The 21,255-nt window shown below is 30.0% G+C and overlaps 1 pseudogene; it reads left to right on the plus strand.

The window, feature by feature from the left end:
• The first annotated feature begins 1,373 nt into the window (after positions 1-1,373).
• The window catches only part of LOC119610591, a 40,934-nt pseudogene continuing 21,052 nt past the window's right edge, over positions 1,374-21,255 (plus strand).

The following is a 21,255-nucleotide window of genomic DNA, read 5'->3' on the forward strand; positions in this document are numbered from 1 at the left end:
ACTCTCATTTTCGCTTGTAGTTTGATTTTGTTAAATAGTCAATTAATCTATATGTATTTAAAAGTGTGGTGTTAATGAGTGACTAATTTATCATCGCACAGCCTAAGGTGAAGTCATTTCATGACTTCAACTTTTTTGAACTTTATCTTCCCCAAAAATGAGCAGATAAATGTCTAGTTTATAGCTTATTCTATAGTCCTGTCTATAGGCTAGTATATGGTCTAGTATATAGTCTAGTAGATAGTCTAGTCTATAATTTAATCTTCAATATAGTCTATACTATGTTTTATACTCTAGTGACTAGAGTCCAGTCTATACTCTGTTATATAGTCTAATGTATAGTCCAGTCTATAGTCTAGTCTATAGTTGAGTCTATAGTTTAGGCTATAGTCTAATCTATAGTCTAGTCTATAGTCCAGTCTATAGTCCAGTGGTTTAGTAGTTTTATAGTCTGGTCTATAGTCTGGTCTATAGTCTGGTCTATAGTCTAGTCTATAGTCTAGTCTACAGTGTAGTCTATAGTCTATAGTCTAGTCTAGTCTATAGCCTAGTCTACATTTTAGTCTGTAGTCTAGTCTACATTTTAGTCTACAGTTTAGTCTATAGTCTAGTCTACATTTTAGTCTGTAGTCTAATCTATAGTCTAGTCTACAGTTTAGTCTATAGTCCAGTCTATAGTTCAGTGGTTTTATAGTCTGGTCTATAGTCTGGTCTATAGTCTGGTCTATAGTCTGGTCTATAGTCTAGTCTATAGTCTAGTCTACAGTCTGGTCTATAGTCTAGTCTACAGTCTGGTCTATAGTCTAGTCTACAGTTTAGTCTATAGTCTAGTCTGTAATCCAGTCTATAGTCTAGTCTAAGTCTGGTCTATAGTCTAGTCTGTAGTCTAGTTTATAGTCTAATTAATAGTCTAGTCTAACATATCCAGCATAATTCAAATATTCACCCCAAGACAAAACGTTTGAGAAACGGTATCATAGAATGAACTAAATTTTAATTTTAGGTGCGAACATTAGTACCATATTAATTATCCACACAATCATGTCCAACCCTAATATATTTTCTATGATAATATTCACGTTATATCCTTTTAGATATTTTTTTCAAACATTTTTGTTTTAATTCGATAAGGGTGGCGAAGCCTCTCGGGTACTTTTAATTGGTGATATTTGTGCTCTCTTATAATAAAACATTTGACTCTCTTTCTCCCTATTTTGTTATAAAACTTTTATAATTTTAGCTGTATACTTTGCTTTTTCTTACCACTCAAACAAATGTACAAATTGTTTGTTTTTGCAGTTTATTTATTGTATTGTATTTCTTGTACGTTTCCCATGATTTCTCGTTCTGATATATTAACTCGATGTACGCATTTCAACATTCAGTTTATGACGGTTTTCGGTGGCGTTCGGTTCTAATAAAATTTTAACCGAGAATTAATTTTAGTGTAATTAAAAAAGGAAGAAGAACAAAAAAAAAATATATATTACAACAAACCATGTGTTAAAGGGATTTTATATTTAAATAAAAAATCTAATAAAAAACTGATTTAATTTGCTTAAAAAATTGTTTAATTAAATTCATAAAAGAAAAAATATTAAAAAAGAACTTTTATTAAAAATTAATAAAAAAGTGCTAAAAGGAATATACAATTCTTACTCGTATCAATAAAAATAATTAATAATTATTGTATTTCAAACAATATACATAAATATCAACGAGTACAAAATGTAAGTTCAAATAAACAAATATTGATTAAATAAATAATAAAATGGGAAATAATATATAAAAATTAGTAAAAAAAAGGGATGTGAAATTAAATCCTAATAAATTGCCGTTCTCTGTTGCATTATGCATAATGTTTTTACATTATACGGTACGCTACTTTAAGCAATATTTGTGATTTTGGAGTGTTTGACATTTGAGCCGTTTTAAGAAAAAGTGTCAAATATGGAAATAATAAAAAGTGGACGTTATGAATTTTAATATTTAAACATAGATATTGACGCAACTGAATATTGAAATTAATAGTTTCGAACATTTTCCAAATTTTCCTTTAATGAATAAAAAAAAATTTTCTTTATTTAGGTATAGTGTTTTCCGAATTCTCGAAAATTATTTACAAAAGTATTGAAATTTCGGAAATTTAAAAAAGTTGAAAAATCTTACCTAATGCAACCTAATTTCGATAAATGTTTGCTTTAAAATACCCGAAGTTCCCCAATATTTCCTATTGAATATCTATAGTGTAACCTAGAGTCGTCATCCTGGCCATCCTTATTTATCTCATTTCAACTTATTATCTTTGTGATTGTGATTTTTTCTTTTGTTGCATTAAAAGAAAGTTCAAAATCACATTTGCCTTACAAAGGTTAAGATCCAAACAACGACAACACAAGTATTTTCTCATAATTGTATTTGGTTCAGACATGGAAAATTTAAATTCTGAAATAGTACTAACATATAACAGAAAGAGTACTATTTAGGCTATAAGTACTAATTTTTCGCTAGACTACAGACTAGACTATAAGCTAGACTACAGACTAGACTAGAATATATATTAAACTATAGACGAGATTATATACTATATTATAGACTAGGTTTTATAGACTAGGATGCTGGCTAGACTACAGATTAGCCTATAGACAAGGCTATAAACTAGACTGTAGAATATAGTATATTCTACTCGACATATGTATATAGACTACGTAGACAGTAGACAATACTATAGACTTGGTTAGACTGTAGACTAGACTATAGACTAGACTAGACTAGACTATAGACTAGACTATAGACTAGACTATAGACTAGACTATAGACTAGACTATAGACTAGACTATAGACTAGACTATAGACTAGACTATAGAATAGACTAGACTATAGAATAGACTAGACTATAGAATAGACTAGACTATAGAATAGACTAGACTATAGACTAGACTATAGACTAGACTATAGACTAGACTATAGATTAGACTATAAACTAGACTATAGACTAGACTATAAAGTAGACTATAGACTAGACTATTGACTAGACTATAGACTAGACTATAGACTAGACTATAGACTAGACTATAGACTAGACTATAGACTAGACTATAGACTAGACTATAGACTAGACTATAGACTAGACTATAGACTAGACTAGACTATAGACTAGACTATAGACTAGACTATAGACTAGACTATAGACTAGACTATAGACTAGACTATAGACTAGACTATAGACTAGACTATAGACTAGACTATAGACTAGACTATAGACTAGACTGTAGACTAGACTATAGACTAGACTGTAGACTAGACTATATACTAATCGTGGGAGTAATGCGGGATTTTTCGATTTTAACAATTACTAAAGTACTAAATTTTCCATGCCTGATTTGGATTTCAATTAAAGAAGACATGGTTTCTGTTCGGACGTTTGGCTCTCTTCCGTTTGTCTGCCTCTTCAAATCTGTTGGCCAACGTTCATACTATTTGCTTGTTTAAGTCCATAAATCTTAATTGTCTCATGGACAAGTTTACTACATACCAGGCTTGGAAAATTGATATTTTTGAAATGTTAATGAACTCAAATTAATTAATGATTTATGGATTTTAACTATGATGATTTGGCGAATACGAGGAAGAGAGAAAAATTAGGTTAAACAGTAATTTGTAACCGGTTGTCAAATATTTACATTTTCTGAACTTGACTAAATGTCTTAAGCCAGTTCAGAGACCTAAGGTTTGTGCAATGTATTAAATGTTCCATCTCGGTCATATAGGTACATGGCTTGTGTTTGTTTTATTAAGAAAATAAATAGAAGAAAATAAGAAAACACAAAGTTATATGTTTTTAGGTTTTTCCTGACAAAGTGTTTTTGTGTGTCGCACTGTATGGTGTTTTTAACAAATAGTTTGATTGTTTAATTCTTTTCCTTTTACATTGTAGTGTGTCTCTGTTCCATTTTAACTAAAATAATGTTTTCATTGTTTGACCTTTGCCCGATACTGCTAACAATTTGTTTTGGTATTTAAGACTCAATGTAGCCAAATTACCTGTTTTATTTTTATTTCCATTGTTTTTCATTGTATCTAATTGCAGTGAAAACATGTGGGCGTTAAAGGGAATTTTTCACGTTGTCAAAAAGTACAGTTTTATTTGAATTTCATTTAACATTTTTACGGTTTGTTTTCATTTTTTTTTGGTTTAATTTGTATAGTTCAAGACTTTCTTTTTCTTGACTTTTTCTTTTATTCTTGCAATTCCTTTAGACATTTTGATAGTTATTCGTTACACATGTTGAATAAGTCCTAAAAGATTTGTCACTCAATTTAACGTCAAATCCAAGAGTACGAATTATAACGGTTTAAGAAAGAGCAAAGAAAGTCAGACGTAAATAAAGAGAAAATGACCACTTTGAAAGGAGTAAAAGTGGCACGAAAATAAACATGTTTTAATTTAAGAACTCGTATGGAAATTTTTTTAAAATAATTTTCCTTTTAACCCTAATACATAATTATAATATTTAAAATGGAAATTTTACTCTTTTTGAGGGTTGCTAATGCGTAAAATAACGTATTATTATTATGTTATACGAACTACTACCTACCTCTACATTACACCTGTCTTTTATGAAGTGTAATTATTTTGACACAACATTGTAATATTTTCAAAAATACACGTGTTTGTATATTTAAATTATAAATGTACTCATAAAATTAGTTATACAGGGGTGGGCCAATTTATAAGAGACAATATTTAATTGTGTGGGAAAAATTGTGTTATTTTCGGTTGAATTTTGAATATTTATTACACATGTTTATTTATTTTAAGGAATTTAACAGCATAACGATTCCTGACATACTTCTGAAATTTTAGTTTAATTTTAAGGATGACTAGGTACATAAGGTTGTGTAAGTTTACAAGACTAAATAGCTGATCCATATTGAGTCCTCTGGGTGATATATTGACCAATGCTAAAGCCTCCAATATCGAACATTTTCGTTACATTCTATACTGCTCCGATTCTCACAAAATTATTGTATTTTGTCGTTTAGATTATAATCGTTTATGAATGTAGCAACAAAGATTTTGTTCCAATAGGACCTATTTTTCTGCATCTTAATGTTATTGCATCCCGGAATAAATAGGAACTAACAATGCCCGGAATAAATAGGAACTAACAATGCCTCATTTTCCGCGGAATCTAAAATTGAACAGTATTGAAGTTTATTGTAGGGACATTTTCGGAAATCATGTGTTGTATATGATTTTTTTAGCCTAAAACGCTGGAAGTACGTATATATTGGTTAGAAGATTGAAGTAACTTCTTCGATGTTCAAAAAACCTAAAAGCGAGAATATGTACATGAGTGACTATAGACTAATATTTTCGGACATAAAACCAGTCCGTAACTTAGTAGGCTACAAACGGAGGCAAATGTAAAAAACAAACTATTTCAATCGTTTCCAAGCCAATTGGGTCCGCGCTCTGGATCAAACCGATTCCCAAACGGTTAAATACTGTAAAATCAGAAACAGCTGTATCAACCGGAAGTTTATTTTGTTTTCAGTGAAGATCTTTTAACAAGACAATTGGTTTTCCACTCCGAAATGAATCCCAATCTGCCAAAGATTGTCAACGAAGTAACAGCGAAACTTTTACAACAACAAAAACGAATGTATAACCTGATTTATAACGAATGTACTCTTTGCAGAGGAAAACCTATGACACCTCTTAATCTAAACTAGTAATGCATAGATGAGTTTAAGAATTGTGGTCATAATCTACAAATAGTTATATGACTTTCTCGAAGTACAGATACAGTAGAGAACAAGATAAACTAAGCTTAACTTGCTGTTAGCTTAAACTCGAAACTAATTTAGGCGGACTTAGGTAGGTAGATAGGTTGATAGGAGGATGTATACTACACCAAATCCGAAGAAATACACCTAGGCCAGTATCGGGTCTGTTGTGCGCTCCTTATCATGAAAAAAAAACTCAAAGGGAACTGAATGAATTATTTTTCAGTGTTCATAAACTCAGTTTCCTGAACGTAATACCTAAGAATCATCCAATCAGTGTTAGTCAGGAATGTTATTTCCTCACTTCCAAGATACTTGGATCTAACTTCGACGAATGCCTGGCAGTGGCAAAGAAAGTGCTCAAGAGTTTCACTGTCCTCTCCACATCCGCATTCCGCGGACTTTAAATTATTGTGTTTTTTTTAGTTATCGATTTAACTTTGTTAGTATTGCCAACTTTTCAGCCAAAAATATAAACAATGAACAGCTGTTTTTAGCAAATATTACTTTTGTTGAATGAAAAATTTTAGAAAAAATCAAATAAACATTTAAAACAATAATAATATTCATAAAACAAAGCACTGTTTACTAAAACAATTATGTTTTTCTTCTTCCGAATTGATTATTGTATTGTTTTTGTTGATTGTGTTAAACTAAACTGATATAATAAACAACGTAAGTGATTACTGAAAACACACAAAATATAGATTAAACTAGGTTTAAACAAAGAATATAGGTTATCTTCAACAGAAACCGGCGCCCTAAGGAATAAATACTCAATTGTTATGAAAAAAATATTGATCAGACTGGATATGTTAACATGTAACAAAACTACTGTTAACCAGTGTATTTCAAAAACTGGTTCTGACAACTACCAGGTGTATGACATACACCGGTCATTATTATAATCTATAACTACATCATCAGATAATTATCAGTCACATTTAATTGTTGTCATCCTGTTAAATATTTACGATGTTTAGTTTTAGTTGGAGGTGGTGGGTGCATAAACCTTAAAATTAAATGAAACTATAAAACACAAGCACAAAAAATATCATTAAATGACAACTGAAAAACAAAGTGTCAATCTACACCAACCACAAGACTCAACCAAAACTAACAAATATGGACAATGGTAAGAAACAGTACAATAAAAAATTATATAAATTTATATTTAAATGATGCAAGTTGTCATTCATTGGTGGTACAGTACTGTAAATAAATCCACACACATGATACCAAAATACTATTTGTTTATATTACATACCACAATACAATGTGCAAATAATAAAGATTACAAATAATAAGACCAATTATTTTTACGACTATTATTAGTTATTATTAAAATAAATTATTTTTAGTCCAAAACATATTGTGTTTATATTGTATAATGATGTGTGTTTTGTGTTATATTTTTCTAGACCAAAATACCGTGAAATAATTTTTGTGTAATAAAATTAAAATAATTTTTTTTTTTTGGTCGTTGGTTTGATATAAACCATTTTGTTATTAAAGGTTCATTTCTATGAAAATATTACAAAACTATTTGCGTTTTAGAAAGTTTTCAAAAAAAACTACAAAATGTAACGAATGTATTTAATTTTTCTTTTATTTAACATAATAAATTTATTTTTAATGTGAACAGAGAAAAATACCCCTTTAAAACTAATGTTTGTTTTATATAATAAAATGGAAATAATTAAGTTTTTCTTGGTATTACTTACTTGATAAAAAATCAATTAGACTTAAACATCTAGAGACATTTCAAAATGTTCAACTTTTTTTTCTAATCTTATCTTGGTTTCCGTTATTTTGAAAAAAATTGCAACGCAATTTAAAATTTTTAATTTTCTTTACACTTGTAACACTTTTTTTGTTCTGTTTGTCATTTTCCGCTTACTTTTTACATATTCAGTAATTTGTTCTTTTATTTATTGACGTAATATCAAGAATTACATTAAAATATATTTAATATTACTTTCACTTCATGGCCGTGTTGCATTTGGAATATGTACTCGTGTGGGTTGGGAATATGGTTAGTGTCATAGTAAGTCCTACACATTCACTACATCATCATTAGATATCCTCGTGATCTTTTATCTGTGTTTAGTAGATATGCCCTAAAAATATTGATTTGTCAGGGAGGGTTTTAATTTTCTCAAAGAAAACAATAATAGAATATGTAGTAGTCCTAGAACCCTTCGATCTTCATAGAATTTAGGTGAGTGACTATTATGAAATTTAGTTTTTTCTAACATTCCATCATTATTTATATGATATTTCTGAGCTATTCTGAAAGACGGCCCTCTCAGGGGACTTTAGTCAATTACAGAAATACTTTTCAGATTTCTAACTATAATCTGGAAGAGAATTAGTGTGGGTTCTAGATTAAACCATGGATCACATTTAAACATTTGTTTACTAGATTTTTATGGAGAAAAAAAGTACTCATGAAGGAAAAAATTGCTTGAGAATATGGTTCTTGCTTCAGAACACGCTTCAAGGTGGGCGTGGGATTATTATGAGTTCAAAATATGTCCAAATGACAACAAATTCAAAAAAATCCCAGTTTACAATATTCAGACGATTTTCGACCCCGATTCTCGTTACCTAATTAATCTCAAATTCTTCACAAAATTCTTTTTAGAACAAATTAAAACCCCTTTTCAGATTAAATCCATTTTTCAAGAGCAGGTCTACTATACAATATCGTGTCATTTATAACACGAGGATATTAAAACAGAAGATTTATGTGCCGCTCCTAAGATTCTGACACTTTGTTGTAATAACAATTACATTTTATTAACAAAATAAATAGCAACAAGAAATTGTTTAGCAAATAAAATTTAATTCGAAATTTATTAACTAAGGAATGTAAAAGACATTGTTAAACAAATTTTAAATGAAAGTAAAGCAATATTAAAGAAAACTCTACATTCTTCAACAAATAACTTTTAAAATTACCAAATATTTCTTCATTTTATTGCGTCACCCTAAACTTGCTTATTTTTGTTTTCGGGGACAAAGAAAATATCGCGACAATTTTTTTTTAGTTTTCATAGTAAAAACTTAAAAACAATGTGTATAAATATATTTAAAAGCTTATGTATAAACTAGTCCAATAATTTTCAACACCCACGCCTTCTTCTGTGGGCTTGGCCCTCACAATGAACGAGCAAATTTTCATAATATTTATGTGACGATATTAAAATGTCTGCATATTTTTGTTTTTCATTGTCTTTCTTAACTTTTTCCCCCAAAAGTTTGCTTGGTGATCGGTTTCATCAATGAATAGAATATAGTCCAAAAATAAAATCCGCATGTTTTTAAAGAAATTATCTGTTTATTTTCTGTTCAGAGGTGATGAAAAAGTTAAGAAAATCTAGCGTGAAGTTATGTAAAATATTTAAAGTAATATTTCTTAAGGGCTTTCAGATATTAATCTTATATGTATAACCATCTCTTTAAAGCATGAGAGAAGATTTAGGAGGTTGGGAGCTAGCATTAAATATGACCCGATGTCCGCCATACCTTGCAATATAATTTCAATAACTAACCGATTAATCAACTGCTGCGGGTAGTCACCTTGAGTCTTCGGTCACGGTGCAGGGGCTTAAGAATCCTAAGGATGTAAACTAAGAACCATCCTCCCCATACCTCACAGCGTCTGTCCTCTATGTTAAGAGCGGCTGTGGGGTAAATTACCATCTTCGGTCGCCTAGCGATCATGACCTCAATTTGGCAGCGTCTGTTTCCTTAATTTGGGGCGGCTACCGCTCCCTTTCCTTTGTCGTTTTTCTTTTCGATGTCCGTCCGGAACTGTTGCTTGGGTCACCTAGGCAACATAACCGTACCTCTCTAGCGTCTGTTTCCTATGTTAAGGGCGGCTGGAAAGTACAATCTAGTTCTGTCAGTCCGAATGTTCTTGGCTGAAACAAAATCCAGGATGCGTCTGATTCATGTTGAGCGACATCCAGGTCGGCGTCTGACTCCATAGGAGCGGCAATGTCCTTTTTCATACCTGTGGTAGAGGTATAAACTACCAAGCCATTCTAAAGTTTCGACTAGAGACTATTCTATAGTCTGGACTAGAGACTATTTTATAGTCTCGATTAGAGACTTTTTTATAGTCTCTATTAGAGACTATTCTATAGTCCCAACTAAAGGATGTTCTATAGTCTCGACTATGGACCATTCCATAGTCTCATTCCTTCATTGTTGATTAATCCTACTTTTACTTAGTCTCGACTAGAGACTACTCTATAGTCTCGACTAGAGACTATTCCATAGTCTCGACTAGAGACTATTCTAAAGTTCTATAGTCTCGACTAGAGAACATTTTATAGTATCGACTGGATACTATTCTATAGTCTCGACTAGAGACTATTCTATTGCCTGGACTGGAGACTATTCTATAGTCTCAACTAGAGACTATTCTATAGTATTGACTAGAGACTATTCTATAGGCTCGACTAATGTCTGTTCTATAGGCTCGACCAAAGTATGTTCTATAGTCTCGACAAGAGACTGTTCTATAGTCTCGACTAGAGACTATTCTATAGGCTCGACTAAAGTCTGTTCTATAGGCTCGACCAAAGTCTATTCTATAGTCTCGACTAGAGACTATTCTATAGTATCGACTGGAGACTGTTCTATAGTCTCGACTAGAGACTATTCTATAGGCTCGACTAAAGTCTGTTCTATAGGCTCGACCAAAGTCTGTTCTATAGTCTCGACTAGAGACTATTCTATAGTATCGGCTGGAGACTATTCTATAGTCTCGACTAGAGACTATTCTATAGTCTTGACTAGAGACTATTCTATAGTCTCGACTAGGGACTATTCCATAGTCTCGACTAGAGAACATTTTATAGTATCGACTGGATACTATTCTATAGTCTCGACTAGAGACTATTCTATAGCCTGGACTGGAGACTATTCTATAGTCTCAACTAGAGACTATTCTATAGTCTCGACTAGAGACTATTCTATAGGCTCGACTAAAGTCTGTTCTATAGGCTCGACCAAAGTCTGTTCTATAGTCTCGACAAGAGACTGTTCTATAGTCTCGACTAGATACTATTCTATAGGCTCGACTAAAGTCTGTTCTATAGGCTCGACCAAAGTCTGTTCTATAGTCTCGACTAGAGACTATTCTATAGTATCGACTGGAGACTATTCTATAGTCTCGACTAGAGACTATTCTATAGTCTCGACTAGGGACTATTCCATAGTCTCGACTATAGTCTATTCTATAGTCTCGACTAAAGTCTGTTCTATAGTCACTACTAGAGACTATTCTATAGTCTCGACAAGAGAATGTTCTATAGTCTCGACTAAAGACTATTCTATAATCTCAACTATGGACCCTTTAGTAGTCTCGACTGAAGACTATTCTATAGTCTCGACTAGATATTCTATAGTCTCGACTAGATATTCTATAGTCTCGACTAGAGACTATTTTATAGGCTCGACTAGAGACTATTCTATAGTCTCGACTAGGGACCCTTTAGTAGTCTCGACTAAAGACTGTGTTATAGTGCCGATTACAGACTATACTATAATCCGCAATTAAGACAATTTGACTTAAAGACTACTCCATAGTGTCAACTACAAACTATTTTATAATATCGACTAAAGACTATTCTATAATCACGAGACTAAAGAATAGTCCATATAATCTATTCTGTAGTCTCGACTAAATACTATGCTATAGTACCGATTAAAGACTATTCTATAATCCGCAATTTAGACTACTCTATAATCAGCACTTTAAAGTATTCCATAGTCTTGACTAAAAGACTACTCCATAGTCTCAACTACATTCTATCCTATAGTCTCGATTAGAGATATTATATTCTTTTATATCACACTCTCTCTCTCTACTATATAGTCTCGTTTATAGAAGCGAATTTTGTTACTCTTATTATTTCACTTCAAGGTTATTGACATTTAACTCAAAAATACATTTTATTAAGCTTACTTTAGGATAAATAGAGTTCTTTCTTTTAAACATATCGTGACATGACTATTAAATTAGTTAAATTTTAAAAACAAATTTTCACTAAAGTATATTTTATTTAAGAAAAAAGCAATTAACTTTAAAATTTTAGTAAATGCTTTTTATTTAAAAAAGGCGCATTTTCAGCCGGTAAGTGCATTAGCATTTCTATTTTGAATATTAAATAGATTTCGGAATAAATCAAAAGTCTTGAACAAAAAAAAAAAAAAAAAAAAATAAATTTCAAAACGTAATACAAAATTTTGATAGAGGGTTGGATTTCAATTTGACGTCATCTCAGAGGCACGTTTTTAAACTTGTAGTTTTAGTTGTTATTGCTTTACTCTACTTTTAATATAATTTAAAAAAATTTTAATTATTCTAAACACATTCACCGTTAAACAAGTAAGTTCACGCCATGAAATATGGTCAAATGTTGTTTTTTATTTATAATTTCTGGGTTTTAAAAGTGTTAAAAAAAGTATAAAATAATTTACATAAACATGTTAAATGCACTTTCTATGAGTTCTATTGATTTTTTTTGAAAATTCAAAGAAACAAAATAGAACAAAAAATGTGTTTTATTTTTAATGGCATACAGTGGCCCTGAGGATGATGTGTTTTTATCAATGAATATAAATAATAACAAAATACTCGAAACTAAAATCGTAAATACAAAAATAAAAACAAGAAAATCAAATAAAAAAATATAGAAAAATATGCAAATATGTAAATACGAATAATGAAAATAAAAAAGAACAGTTATAACAAAAATAAATATGTAATAATAATAACACAAAAAATCAACAACACCAGAAAAAGAACACATTAAAAAACATAAAGCAAAAATCGAATTCAAAAAAGAGGAAGCAACTGAATTTTTATCCGTCATTATCTTTGACGTAATCAACAGTGATTCCCCAAAGTTTTTTTTTGCAAAAAAAGCTCTTATCATTACTTTAATTATGTTAATATAGAAGTATGAATATTCTGATATAAATTTCTGACTTTTATGATTTAATAAATCTCATTTGGAACTAGTAAATCGGATTAATATTAAGATATTTTGTTCCAGATTGAAATTTTTTACTATCAAAATATACATTTTTAGTAACCACTGTTAAATCATGTTAAGCATGTCAATGGTTCAACATATTTACATATTGACAGACACTTTATTATTTCTTACAGAAAAATCACTACTTATAGTGCTCCTACTGATTTTCTGTTCAGTCAAATAAATAATGCAAATACTACAGAACTGTGAAGTGATTAAAAACAAAAAGATATTAATAAAAAAAGAATCATTTAAAAAACATACGCCCTTAATAAGATAAGTATACAAGTGGGCCCATAGATAAGTTTATATTTAGGCAGGTCTATTGTCAAGCCTATAAAGAAGTCAAGACAAGCCTATTTACATGTTTTTAGTAGTAGGGACTATAAAGAGCTCTATAAACGAGACTATAGAGAGGGTTATAGTGGGAATTATAGAGAGGGTTATAGTGGGAATTATAGAGAGGTCTATAATTGGGACAAAATTTAGGTCTTAAGTCGGCACTATAGACAAGTCTATAATCGGAACAAAAGATAGATTATATTTGGAACCATAAAGATGTCGGGACTATAGAGAAATTTATAGTCGGGAGCTGTACAATCTATATTATAGATGAGGCTATAGTCGGAACTATAGATATGTACGTCTATAATCGGGACTATAAATAAGTATAAATGGGACAGTAGATAAGTCTATAGTCGGGACTATAGATAAGTCTATAGTCGGGACTATAGATAAGTCTATAATCGAGACTATAGATAAGTCTATAGTCGGTACTATAGATAAGTCTATAGTTGGGGCTATAGATAAGTCGGAATTATAGATAAATATATAGTCGGTACTATAGATAAGTCAATTGTCGGGCCTATAGATAAGTCTATAGTCGGGACTATAGATAAGTCTATAGCCGAGACTATAGATAAGTCCATAGTCGGGACTATAGATAAGTCTATAGTCGGGACTATAGATAAGTCTATAGTCAGTACTATAGATAAGTCAATAGTCGGGACTATAGATAAGTCAATAGTCGGGACTACAGATAAGTCTATAGCCGGGACTATAGATAAGTCTATAGTCGGGACTATAGATAAGTCTATAGTCGGGACTATAGATAAGTTTAAAGTTGAGAATACAAATAAGACTATAGTCGGAACTATAGATGAGTTTGTAGTCGGGATTATATATATAAGTTTGTAGTAAGGACTATAGATAAGTCTATAGTCGGGAGTATAGATAAGTTTATTTGTTGGTACTATAGATAATATTCTATATTTGGGACTATAGAGAGGTCTTTAATCGAGTCTAAAGATAAGTCTATAACGAGACTCTAAACAAGACAGTAGTCGGAACGATAGACCACTCTATATTCAAGACTTTAGACAAGACAAAAGTCGGGATTTTAGACAAGAGAAAAGTCGGGCCTATAAATAAAACTACAGCCGTGACAATAGACAAATCTATAGTATTGACATAGAAAAGTATATGATAATCTTAAAACTGAACTGTAGAACTCACTCTTTTTCAATTCTGTCAAATTCTGTGTGCTAGTAATTTATTTGACGCCAACGTTAAATGAATGAAAAATTTTGTTGTAGGGACGGTTATGCAAATATACAGCGATAAAAACAACGTAAATTTAACAAACATGCGCAAATACAAAAGGGAACTGAAGTAAAAGCTTTGAAAGCCCTAATACAAAAAAAATTCTATGAAATTTTTTCGCGCAAAAAATGTTGACTCATTTTGTGACAGTTACTTTAGCTTTAGAAATCAAAAACTTTTCTTACATATGTACATTAAAAATATTAATATTTTAAACACATGTTTATAGCACATTATTACATAAATATTAAATGATAAAAATACTACAAATATGACGTTTATTTATTTAGAAGTTTATCATAATTTTGTGGTTTTTAACACATACAAATTAAAATACAATTACTTGTCAAATCATAGTTGATGACAGGGCGGAAAAGTTTGAACAACTATTAGGTTGAACTAAATTTCATATTTTGCTAAAATATTTATATTTTTGCATACCAAATAAAATATGTCATAGTATACGAATAGGGATGCCAAACGGGAATTCCCGATGAAAGTACCGAAAACCGGGATTTTAAAATCCCGAATTTTTAAGTATTTTTCCGCTATTTTATACATTATAAAGTACTAAATAAGAGAATTTTAAAAGTTTTTGGACTTAAGATGACTCTACTAACTTACAAGCTGAAATATCAAAAAAAAAAAAAAAAAAGTAAGAGTGCTATATTCGGCTATGCCGAATATGCTTTTCTATAAACATCAGGGTGATATTACTCATCAAATTTACTGATAGGATCTTATATGAGAGGTAGGGTGAATCATTGACCGTTTTTATAAAATTTTTCATAATTTTTTTAGACCAATTTTGGTTCATACACTTTCCGGTAGGAAGATTTACGTTCCTATAAAAGTTTCTTAGCTTTTGGCGAGTAAGAAATTTACTTATCTCAAATTTCATCTCTACACTCGTACTTGTAAGCCAGTAATGAGCGTTAAAGTATTTATCTGGATGGGACCTTATGTAGGGGTAGGGTCAATTATGGACCGAAACACATAAAACTTGGTAGAGAGATTTTGACTCGCATGAAACATATGTGTATCGAATTTCATCGCTATACTTTTTTAAGCCAGTAATGAGCGTTAAAGACATTTTTTTAACGGGACCTTATATGGGGGTAGGGTCAATTATGAACCGACCCACATAAAATTTGGTAGAGAGGTTTTGACTCGTCAGGGATTTACTAATATCAAATTTCATTGCTATACTAAATAGGCATAGATACTATCGGATATATAAAAATAACAAGTACGAAATTATAGGCGGGCGAGGCCGACCATATAACCCCATACACCAGTTATGAGAGTAAAATGTAATTTAGTTTTCATAATAAATGTATACCTCGCCTCCCATATATTCTAGCACTTTATTGTTAAAAAACTATTTTTCTGAAATATGCTTGGGGGAAGGACGCCATCATATGAGTCGATCCTCATAAAATTTGGAGGGCGAATTTACGATTACATAAAATGTTTTATGCTGAATTTCATTGCGACAGTTCTCTTTTTAAGCGAATTGTGGACACTAATTCTTTTTTAAAGCTGTGTTTTATATGGGGGCTCGGATCAAAAGCCCGATCATTTCAAATTTCATCAGCGTATTTTAGGACAGTATAAAACAAAAGCACTACTCCGGAGAAACCCAATATACCATCCCTACTAAGGGTATAAAAAGGGCAATAAATAGGCATTGATACTATCGGATATCTATAATGGAAGTCAACCTGTCAATAAGATGGCGAGAAGATAATTCCCTTGGTTAGTGAACACGGAATATAAGGTGGAGGAGATATAGGTGCAGTACAGGTGCTCTATGTAGCCTCGTATGGATCCCCATTACACATACTATTTAAATATTATTTGGAAACCATTGTAAATTTGGATATCATGGGTATTATTTTAGGTTTTTATTCTACTATTCAGTGCCTAGGATGGAAAGATTTTTATTCTAAGTATGTACTTTGAATTAATTTGTTTTTCTTTTCACAAAATGCTTATTGGAAAGTAAACACCTACTAAGAGTATTCATATTGCAATATGAAATAAAACTTTATTTTTGTCGGTAAATTATTAAGATTTTTTGAATTTTTTTATATTTTTCGGGATTTAGAAATCCCGAAAATCCCGGGATCCCGATATCGGGATTCCGGGATTTATTTAAAAATCCCGAATCCCGGGATTTCTAAAAACCAGTCCCGATTGGCATCCCTATATACGAACAACATACATATAACTGTGAAAATTGACAATAACTCGATAAATTTCAAAAGAAATGTCAAAATAGTTAGAGTTGTCATACTGTTTTGTAAAAATTATCATAGGTAAGAGGTAACTTGCAATTATCATATTGTTAAATTAAATTAGAATTTTAAAACTAATTTAAAGTTCCTTTCTACAGTATGTTTAATTAAAATATAAATATTTTTTAAATAATAAGACATTATTTCTTTTTCGCTTTCTTACAGATAAAATCTCAGAATTTTTTTGCTGAACCAAATATAAAATGTAAGTGTCAATGTCAATATTTTTGAATATGTTTAAACAAATTTGTCTTAACAATGCCAATTTCTATACATATATCTAAAGCAATTTGTTGAATGTAATAAATAAATATTTATTTATTTATTCATTTACCATATAAATATTTCCTAAAAATGTGTATTGTAAATTGCAATAGTTTTCGAAAACAGTTGTTGTAGAAAACTTGCCTAGAATAAATTTATTTTTATTTAAATTTAAATATAAACAGGAAAACTGAGACAAATGCGTTATATTTATTAATAAAATTTAAAATTCTTAACAATATATGCTTAGTATTTGAAAAAAAATATTGAATCTCTAAAAGTTCATCTCATGATAACAATAATTTTGTAAGATTGTAAATAACTAATTTTCGATAATACTCGTATTTCCATTTCAAAGCCAATTCTGAAATGAAAACAAATAGAAAAAAATGAATGAATAAAGTTCAATGTGGTTCAATATGCGTTTTAGAAATTTTAAATTCATGAGTAGTATTTATTTGTTTATATTAAATTCAATTATTAAAAATTAGGGTAGATCCTGTTTAACCATTTTACCGGGTATTTACCAATATTGATTTCACGCCAAGAGCTCAAACTAAGAACATACTCAGATACCTCCAATTTGGTTTAAATAATATGGGTATAAAAACTGAAGATTTTGACAAAGATCAAATTGAAAACTCCGCATTTGAAGCGTTTAAGGGACGGGACGTACATTTAGAACCACACTAATAATAATATCAGCAAATAATATTTCCCAGTGGCGTTTTGAATTAAAATTTTGATATAATTGTTGGCGTTATGCTAATCTCCTATATATTTTACAAATTAATACTTATTTACACAAGTAGTTTTAATATAAATATTTATACAAATATTTGCTAAATACTATAACCATTCACGTGAATATTTTAGTTTTATGTCATTTAACTTATGAAACTGAAATTAAACACTATATTATAAAAGTAAACAAAAATTGCAAGGCAACTATTCGATTCAATTTTTAACATTTTATAAACAATTTATTTCTATACTTATAATAGTTTAATTAAAATTTCACACAGAATCTTAGGAATTTTAAATATTTATTAGTTATATTTAAAGACAAAATATGTTTCTGCAGTATAAAACATATAATATCAGCAATTTTAAACAAAATTTATTAATATTTTAATTAAATAATACTATTTACTGAATAATCGCTAAAAAACTTACATTATTTACAAAAATTGGCAGCACTATTGTAAAATATTTAACGGTTTTACGTGCAAAATATCGAAGTCTCACTTTAACATTATTTGACGGCGTCATAATATAAAAATGCTAGCGGTTTAGCTGGCTGCTGTGGAAACAGTTACAATTATCTAAATTTTTGTATATAAACACATTTTTCTTGTACAAACATAAAGCCTAACAGATATTGGTTGAAAAACAATAACAAACGTTATTTTATTGTTTAAATATTTAATTTAATTATCACATCATTTTAATATTTGCATTGACATAGAGCCAATATTATTTATATGACGTAATTATATAGACAAATAAATAATTTACTGTATTATTTATTAAATTCTCTCTGTTGTGAGATAGAACTTTGTTTCGAAAACAAGTATGAGTTAATATGAGAGGACTTTTTATGGACCGAATACTTAAGAATTCAAGAAAGTGATTAATTACTAAAAAGAAATAATTTTTCTCAAAATTTTTATAATAACTACATTTATAAAACGATTTATTGACAATAAACTGTTTCAATTATGGACTGATCTCTATAAAATTTGTTAAAGGACTTTGATTCATAATAGAATGAAACAATAATTCGATGTCTTACAAACAGAATAACAAAATCAATCTTTTTAATATCGATTTGAAAATTCCCGTAGTTATCGATTAACTACATACTTAATGAGTTCAAAACAAACATTTATCACACATTCTTACACCAATCGTCCCGCCTAAAATTATTAGTATTCTATAATAGATTTCTTGTAAAAACAAATTCTTGAAAATATTTTACAAATATAAAGATTTCCCCTATTAAATTTAATATTAGATGATGAAATCCGCTTGGAATTCCCGGAATACGTAGTAGGGCATGTTTTTCTTATTAAATGAAATGTTTTTATTTGCTTTTGAGGTTTTCATTTTTGTGGTAATTTCTTGTACTTTTGATAAAAAATAATATAAAATATGTATGTACGTAATAACGATGGCATTGATAAAATATAATTCTACAATTTCAATGCATTTATTTGTTTAATGCTCACATTTAACTAATTTGAAACTATTTATTTGTTTAAGGATAGAAAATAATAAATAAATTGTAAATTTTTATGAACATGTTTAGATTTTTAAAGAATGAATGATTTAGGGGGCTTAAATGCAAAAATGACGTAAGTTTTACCAGTTTATTTCAATAAAAATACTTTTTTTATTTTTATTCAATTGTTATAATTTTTCTGAAATTTTAATAGACGTTTAAAGTGCTTTAACCTTTGAAGCAATACGAAGTATTTATATTTTTACTAATCTAGGAATTAGTCTATGTGGTCTCGGGTTGATCTATGGTCTAGTCTATGGATTATTCTATAGACTATCTATACGCTAGTCTATGTTTTAGTCTATTAACTTGTCTATACATTAGTCTATGGTTAAGTTTATTGACTAGTCTTTAGACAAGCCTAATGTCTAGACTATAAGCTAATCTATTGATGATATTCGCTTGGCCTACGCCAAACGTAACCATTATTGATTTCTTCTGAAAATGCTATTTGTCTCTAAAGATCGCCTCCAGGTGAACCGGTATGACCTTGGTATTATTGCAATCCTAGGGAAAAAAGTTTGCTACTAATACCTCTAGCTATAAACTAAGGAAGTTATTAGACCTCAAGGCCTCGGGGTCTGACTGGAAAACCATACGATCTGGTACGCAGGATTCGTTCTGTAGGCGGCTATTGGTTGTGTTCACTTCGGGGTTCATATAGTGACTATGGTTGAAACCTAAATCCCGGGAGAGGTTCGGTGCTGTTGCTGTTAAAGACATCAGAAGACCCCTCAGAGGAGTGACTGTAATAGACCTTACCTCTGCCTATGTATGACGGGTTGAATGGTAATGGATGTATGTTATCCCTTCTTTGTCATGGTATGTTCGTGAGTATGAATTCTCCGCAAATTGATGGAAATTGTATTTCGGTTTTCCAAATACTTCATCAGGTATTGTTGCCGAATCAGCAGAGGTCATTCCATCAGTGAGGTTGTGAATTGTTGTCGACGAATGTTTCAGATATGATCTGAAGATTAGATAGTTCAAGTACTTGAGTAAAGTTTCTGTACATGGACCAACGTCTGTCAGTTATAAAAATTGCCATTTGAGTATTCTTTGCAAGTCGTTAAGGGGGGCGATGATGAGACGGCACTAGCTCATCCTGTGGTTGTACGTGTCAATTACTCGTAAAACAGTCGGACTTCTTGTCTCTATAGATGTTTTTTTATAGATTTTTCCAAACATTTAGAGGAATGAGTTGATATTGCAAGGTATGATACAGTATGGCAATGTCGGATAATTTATGGATGCTCAGACAAATGGAACACTATTTTTTTAATTGAGTAGCAATTCCGATTTAATAGCATCTTCTAGATGTTATTATTTATTACTATAATTGCTATTGACTAGTTTATAACCTCTAACTAACTGTTAGCAGCTAATCTGATCACGATACAAGCTTAATAATTATTAACAACTATGTACATATAATTAAATTAATTATTTTATAATTGGGTTTATATCTCACATATTAAACAAGATTCTATCATATAATTTTGAATTATTATATGAGTATTTTTTTTATAAACTAATAACCACTTTGATTTATTATTATATGAACTTCACATTCTTGAGTTAATCTTATCAAAAGTAAACTCAAAAAATTAAAACACTATGGGTTGATTTACTAAAAAAAATTCACCAATTTAAAGTGAAAAATGGGGGCGCCGTCTATTTGTACAATAACCAATAGAATTTGTAAATTACTTTTAAGCGACGTAATGTTCTTTTTATATATTTCCTGTAATTTTAGAAAATGATTAAATATCTTTAATTAACACTATTCTGAAAATGAAATCAATTTAAATTAAATGATTTATTATCTAATAGTATTATTCGGTACTAATGCACTAAATAAAGATCATTAATATAACATTATCATAAACTAATTTCGTAAATTTTTAAAATAACTAAAAAGAACCTTCACCTAGTGATTTGGCGGCGTTTGTCG

The sequence above is a fragment of the Lucilia sericata genome, unplaced genomic scaffold (genome assembly GCF_015586225.1).
Source record: "Lucilia sericata isolate MDLA Ls3-8-SP2 unplaced genomic scaffold, ASM1558622v1 Contig001241F_arrow, whole genome shotgun sequence".
NCBI lineage: Eukaryota > Metazoa > Arthropoda > Insecta > Diptera > Calliphoridae > Lucilia > Lucilia sericata.